The sequence below is a fragment of the Macrotis lagotis genome, chromosome X (genome assembly GCF_037893015.1).
Source record: "Macrotis lagotis isolate mMagLag1 chromosome X, bilby.v1.9.chrom.fasta, whole genome shotgun sequence".
Lineage (NCBI taxonomy): Eukaryota > Metazoa > Chordata > Mammalia > Peramelemorphia > Peramelidae > Macrotis > Macrotis lagotis.
Genome location: NC_133666.1, coordinates 50,473,350 through 50,483,427, shown reverse-complemented (window position 1 = coordinate 50,483,427; position 10,078 = coordinate 50,473,350). Strand labels below are relative to the sequence as shown.

The window sequence follows — 10,078 nt, the reverse complement described above, 5'->3', positions numbered from 1 at the left end:
GGCTAGACTCCGCCCTAGTCCGGAGCCAGTTCAGCAGAAGAATGGAACTAGGCCGGCCCTGAGCGGGGCTTTGTAGCAGGCGCGGCTGCTCCGGGCAGGCCCGCAGCCTAGAGGCGCCCTCCCAGGGAGCGCCAGCCCGCCACCGGGTCTCCACATGCTCCCGGGAGCGCGGACAGCATCGGCCCATTGGGCCTGGACGGGAGACTGACGGGCCGCCCCCTCCAGGGGGTGGGGCTGCCCTGTGCGCAGCTGCAGCCACCTCCTGTCCAGCGGGCCGGCTTCGGGCCTCCTCCCCCCTCCCCTCCCCTCCCCCCTCCCCCCTCCCCTCCCCCTCCGCCGCCGCCGCCGCCGCAGCCGCCGCCGCCGCCCCTGCCGATGCCGCGGCGGCGGCGCCCCCCCCCCCCCTCGGCAGTGGGCCCGGGCTCAGGTGCGGGCCGCCGCGTCTCTAGGCTCTGGCCCGGCCGAGGCCTGCCCTGCGCACGCGTGGCCTTCGGGACCGGCGGCAGGCTTGCCCATTCCCCCGCCCCCGCAGGCCCCGAGGCCCTCGGGCCTGCGGGGGGCGTGCCCGGGCCCCACGTGCCTCCCCCAGCCCCTAGGCGGCCCGGGCCCGGGAAACAGCCGAGGCCTGCGCGGCCTGCGGAGCCCCGTGGCTCTGGCCCCAGGCCTGGGCCGCTAGGGGAAGCCTGAGGCGCCGGGAGGAGCCCCCGGCCGCTGGGCCGAGCCAGGAAGTGCTGGAGTCGGGGGGCTGAGCACCGCAGGGCCTCGGGAGCCGGAACAGGTGGAGCAGCTTCTCGAGGGCCCCGAGCCCGGCCAGGCCGGCGGGGGGGGAGGGGACGCGGCCCGCCCCGCCCCTCCGGAACCGCCGGGCCCGGGGGCCCCGAGGCCGGCCCGCAGGGGGCGGCCGGGAGGTGCGGGCAGGGTGGCGACGCGGGGTGGGGGGGGGGCTCCAGTAGGCCGGCCGCCGGGAGGAGCCGGCCCGCCGCCCCCAGACCAAGCCGAGGAGAAATGCAACGCCCGCCCTCGGGCGGCCAGGCCGGCCCCTAAGGCCCCGACTTGTTCTCCAGCCGAGGCGCCCCCCTTTTCCTTGGCCCCTTGCGCACCCCTGTTTCCTTCCCCAGCCCCCCCCCCCCCCAGCACGCAGCGGGGCCCAGTCTCTTGAACACCCACAGCTCTCTTTGTCTCGTCCCAATCCCGAAGACTCAGGTGCTTTGTAAGTATTTTAGGTCCTTTTTCTCATCTCCTCACACCCCCAAAGCCCCCCAAAGCAACAATAAGGGGTCTCAGTGAGCGCTTCTTCCTCATGGATTTGAATGGAATCCCTTGGTGTGCTTCATGAGTCAGGCAGCGCTTGAAGGGTGGTAGAGGACTATCAGCAAGAGGAGCGCCTTTTGTCCTCCCTGGCCACTCTGCTAATGGTGTCCAGCCTAGTCTCTCATTTCCAGGAAGCGGAGGGGCAGTGGCACCTAAGGGACCGACAGAAGTGGCTTTGCAGTGTTAGCAATAACAGCCACTATTTCTGTGGCCTCTTCATATTGGAAAACAACTTTCCACGTCATCCCCTCTATTTACAAATGTTATTGGCTTGGGAGACGGCCTGCTATTTAGTGGTGCTAACAGAATGGAAATGGTGGTGCTTTCTTCATAAAAATTATTCCACTAGGGAAGAGATGGTTTTGAAACAATCACAGAGGCTCTAACTTCCCCCGGGTTAGGGAAGGTCTTTTGAAGCTCCAGTACATGAATAAACTCACAGGCTAGTGAAGATGAAGGACTACTTGCTAGTGTAAGCAGTAGGAAATGGATATGGAATTTGGGACAGCCTATTTCCCTGAAAGACTTCATTTTCCCATTCTTACTTTGAAAGATCCCATGGTTTCGGAGTATTTCCTTTAATTAAAACCTTTATAATTCTTCTTAAAATTCAATTCATTATCCACTATACCATCTCAGTTCACTAAAATGTTTGACTCAATTGTTTTAACTGCAAACAGTTCCAAGGACGTAATTCTATATTCTAGATTACTCAATTTGTTTTCATATTTGAATGCTGGGTCTCTATTGATGAAAAACACTGTGTGGAAAAATGGCAGATCTGGTGTTTGGGAGCCATCATTGCAACTGATTTAAATTGCCTTGCTGATCCAGTTGATTGGGCAGAGATCAGTCATGAAGACAGCTGGGAAGAAAAAGGAAAGACCTTGACCAAGAGCCAGTTAACTTAGGCTTTAAAAGATGCAGACACATGTAGGCACAGACTTTATAACAATCCATACAGTGATCATAGGATTTCAGAACTGGATGGGGGGGGGAGGAGCTTTCTTGTCACTGATTTAAATTCTTTTTATATAAAATAGGTTTAAGCCTTTATAACTATTATAGACATCTGGATACCAAAAAGTTGACCTTCCTTCACAGTATTTAGTCCAGATAGTATCTGGACTCCTTATGGCTAGCCAAAGTAGAAAGAAAGACTTAGGGGATAGTTGATGATCAAGTTAAAAATTTGACTGCCCTAAATCATAATTCCATGACTTTTCTTGATACTTTCACTTGTCTTTTTTCTTGTTGCTCATTTTAATTGGTCTTATTAGTTTTATTTTATTTGCATAATTGTGTTCAGCATTGAAAACAAAGACCGAAGGGTCTTTTCATTATCAAATCCTAATGTCATTCTTCAAATATAGTTTCAAGCCCAAAAGTTTTGATTTTCTTTCTTTCTTTGCTTCTTTCTTTTTTTTTTCCTAGAGGAGCAATTAAAATACGTTGGGAGCAAATGTGGCTGTAATTACTTCGGCATACGCTCACAATTTCCTAGTAAGGTGAACTCGGGGTTCCTTCCATAGCTGCATTTACAAGTGACTTTTTCTCTTCTTTTGCAGTCTGATAGAACCCAGCTGAGGGCATTAAATATACACTTTTATCTCCACTGGGATGACATATTAATAAAAGGTATGTCAAGTAATCCTTTATTTCCTTTTTTGCACCACATTTTTGAAACTTGGATGAGGATCAACCGAAATGTTTGAATTTCATAGGGTGAAAAATGAAAAGAAAAACAAAATCATGATTGGGATGATATAATCAGGAACACTTTAGATGTAGATGTCATTTTCTATGTTGCTCTAAACTGTAGTTTAGCATGTTGGGGATTGGCAGGAGAAGGTCAGGGCAGGGAGTTAAACATGCTAGATGGTCTTGGTTCATAAACTTCTTGTGTACCAAGAAAGGAGACTGTGCTCTGGTCAAGAAGCAGAAGAAATAACCAATTTCTCTAGCCTTAACGGAGTTATTTTTAAGTAGAATGCTGTGCATCTTTGAGAAGAATTTCAGCTTCGTAGGTGATATGAAAATGAGCAGTATGTTCAGTGCTGTTGCTGTGTCTGTTAAAGCACGAATGACTCATTCCAGATTGGCACTGAAAATGATAGCTAAGCAATAGAACCCTCCTGGAAAGTACAAACCTTGCATTAAACTCAAATTTGGCATCTAACTTTTGGGTAATACTTCAGTTGTACAAATCACCTGTATTCATTTCGGCAACTCATATTGCCATTTATTAAATTTCCATCTGATTTATCCAGGGCTACAGTTTTAAATTTGATACTAACACATTTTCAGTTAGCAAATGGCCTGCCACAAGTTACTCCACATTGAAGCAGTTACAAAGAGATTCCAAGTCCTTCGAGTTGGGCCATGTTGCTCTTAACCTTTTCACTAGAAAAAAGGGCAACCGAACAGAGACTTCAATGGGCAAAGTTATCTTCTTTATGTCCTATTTTTAATGTAAAATTAATTTTTGAGATGGATCAAAAGTTTTTAGGGGTTTTTTTCCAAGGTAAATGGGGTTAAGTGACTTGCCCAAGGCCACACAGCTAGGTAGTTATTAAGTGTCTGAAGCTGGATTTGAACTCAGGTACTCCTGACTCCAGGGCCGGTGCTCTATCCACTACACCACCTAGCCACCCCCAGATCAAATTTTTAAAACAAAAAGTGCTTGAAATTCAAATTCAACCCCCCCTTTTCCTGTAACTTCCAAAGTGCAATCCATTCCAGTGTACATTGAAAGCAGTGCAAGATCATAATTTTACAGCTCATTGCCTCATTTATAAAGGACAGGAAACTGAGGCCAAGAGAAAGTAAGAGATTTTGCCAAAGTCTCACACATAACATGCCAATGCTGGCGTTAAAACAGGAAGACATAAAGTGTAGTTGTATTGCATTTCCATTCAAAACACAGTGGCTGAAATTGGAGATAAGCATTTTTTCCTCAGTACTACTATGGTTTGGTTCTGGTCCCTCTGAACAGTTCCTACGTTCTGACATTCCAAGATGGGATAGATAGGGATAGAAAAAACTGGGAAATGTATCGTGGCCTAAATCATTTTTTGGCAAATCAAGGGAAAACTTGGCTTTGGTTGGCATAGAGAGGTGGGGGGCCTGTTCTTGTTTCTTTATTCTTTCTCTCCTCCAAAGAATAAAGTAATACAAAGATATGTTAGGATGAAATCCTTTGTAGTAAATTTCAAGATGGGGTGGTTTCCACATTCCTTTATTATGCCCACTGCAGTTTTGTTGTAATGACCTCTACCCCCAATTAAGCTCAAAGTATCTAGCAGTGAAAAAGAAAACCGAAGTTAACAATTATCAACTTTGCCTCCTGTCAGACAAGTCACAGTCATTCATTTTGCAAAATGTATATGATAGACAATTCTTTTGTGATACTCCTTCCTGCTGGAATCAGCCATTTGGATATCATCTCTTATTTTCTTCTAAATATCTCTTGTGTCCATTTTTGACTGTGAGTAATAGGATATGGTTATGTCCTTCCTTTCCTTTTTCCCATGGCACCCCGACAGGGATCATAAGTTTTTTTCCCCCAGTCCTAGGGTATTAACATTGTATAAACAAGGGCAGAGAGAAAGCTACATTTATTATTTGTAGCAATGAATTTCCTTGTAACCAGATCAACAGAACATCATTGCCAAGAGCAGTTAATTCTTCAAATGTTTCCAGGATAATGATTTTGTTGTTGGAATAGCATTTTCTAAAGCAATTGTTTCTAAGTCTTTGTTTCCAGAACTTATCAAAGTTATCCTAGCCTCTGAATGTTTTAGAGAAATTGAGTTCCAGGGAGCTACTTTGGTTTGAGGGCTTTTTCATTCATGATCATAAATGCAAAGATCCTGTCTTCCTGTCACTTTTATATAAGCTTAGGGAAATTACCATAATATCAATGGACAAAATGTCCCTTCCTCTCATGGCTATGTAACCTGTTTGGTTTCAGCTGTCCACCTGGGTATTTGATTCCACACAGGAGGAAGGCACATTTCCTTTGACTACAAAGAATAGGTCATTTTGGAATGCCCAGAGGCTCTCCTCTGGATATTTGGAGGGGAAAAAAAATACCAAGAAAAATTTGTGGGGTGTGTGTGCCTGCATAATACAGTGATAAATCATGTCAGGACTAGAGCTGAAGGATTTGCAAAGAGTGTGCCTCAGTTAAAATTGTAGAGGCAAAATGGGTAAAATAAGAGTGACTGATTTGTATCAGTGAAATACAGATGTAGGCCCCTCTTAACCCTCTTATCACTCCCCCCCCCCACAAAGGGCAGAACATGTGCTGTTGAAGCATTGTGATATAAAGGTATTTTGTTTTCCAAATTAAATGTCTGTGTAGCTAAGACAGGGGTTTGTGAATTCTGCTAAATATTTATATTCTAAAATGCCAGCATCTAAATAAGCCATAAAGAAAGGTACCTTATAAACCCAATATTTTGGAGAGATTCTGCTCTCTCATATTTGAATCTAGAAGCTAGTTAGGATGAAAAATAGCATAGTATAGAAGAAAGAGAACTGGTCATGATATTGGGAAGACCAGAATTCAAATCCTGCCTCTGATTAGGAAAAAAATTACTAACCAACTGGTTAATTCCACTAGGAATAAAGCCCCAGGCCAGATCAAACCATAAAGCAACAAGGAACAAAAACTACTGTAACAAGTGCCTTCCTGTTGACTAAGAGTTAATCTGGATATATTAAGAACGTGTATCACGATTGATCAAGGATACTGTTATACAATGTAGTGTTTTTTGAGGAGAATGTAACACATTATTGAAGTTATTCAATCTTCAGTTTTTCTTTTGTATCTCCAGCACCCAGCCCAGTGTACTATATCCAGCAGGTGCTTCATATTTGTTGAATTGTATGTTATGTGTGTGTGTGTGTGTGTGTGTGTGCGCGTGCGCGTGCGCGCGTATATATATATATATGTGTGTGTGTGTGTGTATAAAATTGGTGAATATGAGGGCAAATACATTTTATAAAAATTTACTGCAATGATATTTTTACTGCTATTTCCCCTTCTTTATAGAGAACTATTCATTATTTTAAAAAAGAGGGGAGAAGCACCCTTGGTTCAACAAAAATGACAGCTACAACACAAAAGTCTGATCCTATCTGCAAAGTCCCCTCCTCAAGTCAAAAGCTTAGTGATTTTAGTTTTGCAGCCTTCAGTTGCAGTTGTTTAGTTACTGTTCTTGTTGCTGTAGTTATTGTGTATATTTTCCTGAGTCTTCTTACTTGATTTTTGTCAGTTCATAAGTTGTCCCTTGCTGTACTAATATTCACCATTTCAAACAGTGCCATAATATATTTCATTCATATTCCACAATTTGTTTATCTATTCCGCAATTGATGGGGCATCTGTTTAGTTTCCAAATGTTTGCTACCACAGAGTTCTGCTATAGGTGTTTTCATGTTTATGAGACTTTACGCTTTGTCATTGATTCCACTGGAAAACATAGCTAGTATTGTCAAAGGACATGGACATTTTAGGGACTTTTCTTTGTTTTTCTGTTTAATTCTACAAATATTTATTAATTGCCTGCTATACATAGTTTAGATAACAGAAGGAACCCTGCCCTCATAAAGTTTACCGTCTAGAGGATGAAAGATCCAATCAAAATGTACTGGAAATCATAGAGTATTACAAGAACAATTTTCAAAGCTGTCAAGTATAAACACAAGCTTAGTCCTTTTGCCAAAGGTACTTTGTGAGCATATAGATTAAATTTTATTAACAAATTAAGCAATTTAAAAAATTTTTGGATAAACCTTTTGAGTCACAACATCTCAAAGCTTAAGTAAACACAGGCAGAAAACATCTAGTAGCTTGTTCTGATTCTTGGGAGATTGTTTTCCACTATATTCTCGAATGTCATGTCCCAAAGCAAGTTTTAATTTCATTCTCCAGTTTATTTTTCCCTTAATGAACTTTTATGAACCTCTGGTCTCATATTTATATATATAATGTAAGTGTGGAACTGGACCTCGTTAAAAAAAAAACACCCCCCAAATCAAGATTCAATCTGAGATGAACTCTGCCCTGAAAAGCTGATGGAAGACCATGTGCTAATATGCATAAAATGAAAACAGAGTTTGGAGCATTTCTCATCTTTCTCCCATGTTTAGATTATTCCTTATCTCTGCACCCCATCATCAAGGCAATCTTCTCATTGCCCACTTTTCCACTGTGTGCCTCCTTGGCATCATGAACACTAACATCAGACTTGTGCTTTGTCGTGTCATTTATGAGAACTCTCCCTGCTTTGTTATCGCATTTTTTGGAAAAAAAAATGTGTCATTGATATACCCTTTCTTTCGATCCTTTCTGGCCTTTGTAGATCAAGAGAAGGTATTGGACCAGCAGTCCAATTTGGGATGCCTCTGTCTTGACAAATCACTTTTGCCAATGGATAATGTAGCATTATGAGAGGTATTACATTTCCTTGTAGGAATTTCTCTATCAATTCCTATTGGTCCCTTCTTTGAAGTGTATTTGTCTTAGAGAGTTGCCTAGAGCAGGGTTATCTAGCCCTTACCCTCATGACGACTCCTGAGTGCATCCTAGAGTAGATTAACATGCAAATGGAAGGTATTTTGCAATAGCCTTAAACATAATCATAAAGTTATATGGTTTTCTAAGTCACTGTGCTCCTTCATCCCTTCTGAAGTGACCCTTTCTATTTGGACCTAAGGGGTTCATTGCTTTTTTTCTTGGCATGGGAGGGAGGACTTGATCCCAGGTCAAACTGACTCTCTCCATTGTGCATTATCATTGTCATCATTTAAGGAAGACAGAAATCTCTCCTCTGGTTCATTGGTAAGAAAGTGGATTGTCATAAACCTATAGGATGCAATGTTCTCTAATGGTATGTGTTTAGTCTTCTTCAGTTGGACTTAGAACTTCTGTTCCCTTAGGGCCTGCTGTGTATAATGAATACTCTTCTAAAAGGGGAGGCAGCATGGTGTAGTGGGAATATGGGTGAAGAGGGCTTGAGTTCTAATCCCAGCTCTACCACTTGATAACCATGATCCTTAAACTATCGTGATCTCCATTTCCTAGTATATGAAATTAGAGGGTTTGACTAGATGATCCTCTAGTCCTGGAAGAGCTTAGCTTATTTACTTCAAGTTCTGCTCAGCCAGGCACTGATATCATGCTTTGGAATTAACTCATAGTAAATCTTGTATTATTCTCTTGGTACTTGAGATGGATGCTACTGAATCAGATCAATCCAATAAGCAGACAAATAGTGGTATTTTATGATTATTGGAGTTGGGAGAGGGCAATACCAGCTAAAAGATTGAGGAAAGGCCTCTTGTAGGATGGGGCAAATGAGCTGGTCCTAGAAAAATGTCAGAGCCCCTAAGAGGTAGTGGTGAGGATGGAGTACATTCAAGGCAAAGGTCTAGAGATGGTAAATGTAGTGTTGAAATTGAGGAATAGCAAGACCAGTTTTACTGGAATGGAGAGGATGTGAAAGGGAATGACAAAAAATGATGATGATTTTTTAATGTGAGTAGATGTGACTTCATCACAGATCTACTGTATCCTATGCAGTATTGGGTTTTTTTAGTTTCTTTTCTTTTATTTTTTATTCTCATTTTGTACAAATGTTTTTATACATTAATAAAATATTCTTGTTTAAGAGTAAACAAAATACCCCCTCCCCCTCATGAATACAGACTTGCTTGAGCAATAAAGTAAAGGGGAGATAAAAAAATTAAAATAAAAAAAAAATAGTAATAATTGTAGGTATGGCCAGGTGGCACAATGGATGAAGCACCAGCCCTGGAGCCACGAGTACCCAAGCCCACATCTAGCCCCGTAGACCCAACAATCACCCAGCTGTGTGACATGCAAGCCACCTGATCCCCACTGCCCTGCAAAAAACCAAAAAGAAGGAAAAAAAAGACCCAAAATGAAATAAAATAGTAATAATAGTAGGGGTGGCTGGGTAGCAGACAGAGCATTGGCCCTTGAGCCAGGCTATGTGGCCCCAGGCAGGCCACCCAACCCCATTTGCCCTGCAACCTCCCCCAAATAATAATAATAGAAATGTGCTTCAGTCGTTGTTCCAACACCAACAACTCTGTCATGGGTGGATCATATTCTTTATGATAAGTCCATCGCAAAAGTTACTTCCATATTTTTCCAACTTTGCCATTGCTGATCGCAACTCCCTCCTTTCGTATTTCTCCACTACCACGTACTATATTTTCTGTCTCCTTTCACTCTGACTCTCCTGTAGGGTAGCTGAGTGGCGCAGCAGACAGATCCCTGGTCCTGGGGCCAAGAGGCCCTGGGCCCACACACCACCCCTTAGGCCCAGAATCCACCTAGCCCCATGGTCCTGGACAGGCCTTCCAATCCCAGGGCCCTGGCAAGAAGTAAAAAAAGAAAATGTGTTATAACTAACCACTCTCCCCCCATGGTCCATCCTCTCCTCCTTTATTCACATCCCCACCCCTTCCCCCTGCTCCCCCGCCCTTCTTACTACAGATGCCTATACCCCATTGAGTATATATGCTGTTTCCTCTCCCAGCCACCTCTGATGAGAGCAAAAGTTCCCTCATTCCCCCCTTGCCTCCCCTCTTCCATATCATTGCGATAGCTCATTGTAATAAAAAAAAATCTTATTATATGAAATATCTTGGCCTATTCCCCCTCTCCTTTTTCTTTCTCCCATTAAATTTCCCTTTTTTTCCTATTGACTCCATTTTTACACCATATTTT

At 43.4% G+C, this 10,078-nt stretch overlaps 1 long non-coding RNA gene across 1 annotated transcript in view; it reads left to right on the top strand.

Annotated features, from left to right (window-relative positions):
- Nucleotides 1–1,002: 1,002 nt before the first annotated feature.
- LOC141502842 (uncharacterized) overlaps nucleotides 1,003–10,078 on the top strand; it is a 150,451-nt gene continuing 141,375 nt past the window's right edge. The window contains exon 1 of the long non-coding RNA XR_012472673.1: nucleotides 1,003–2,949. This is a non-coding gene — a long non-coding RNA (uncharacterized LOC141502842). The remainder of the gene's footprint in view (nucleotides 2,950–10,078) is intronic.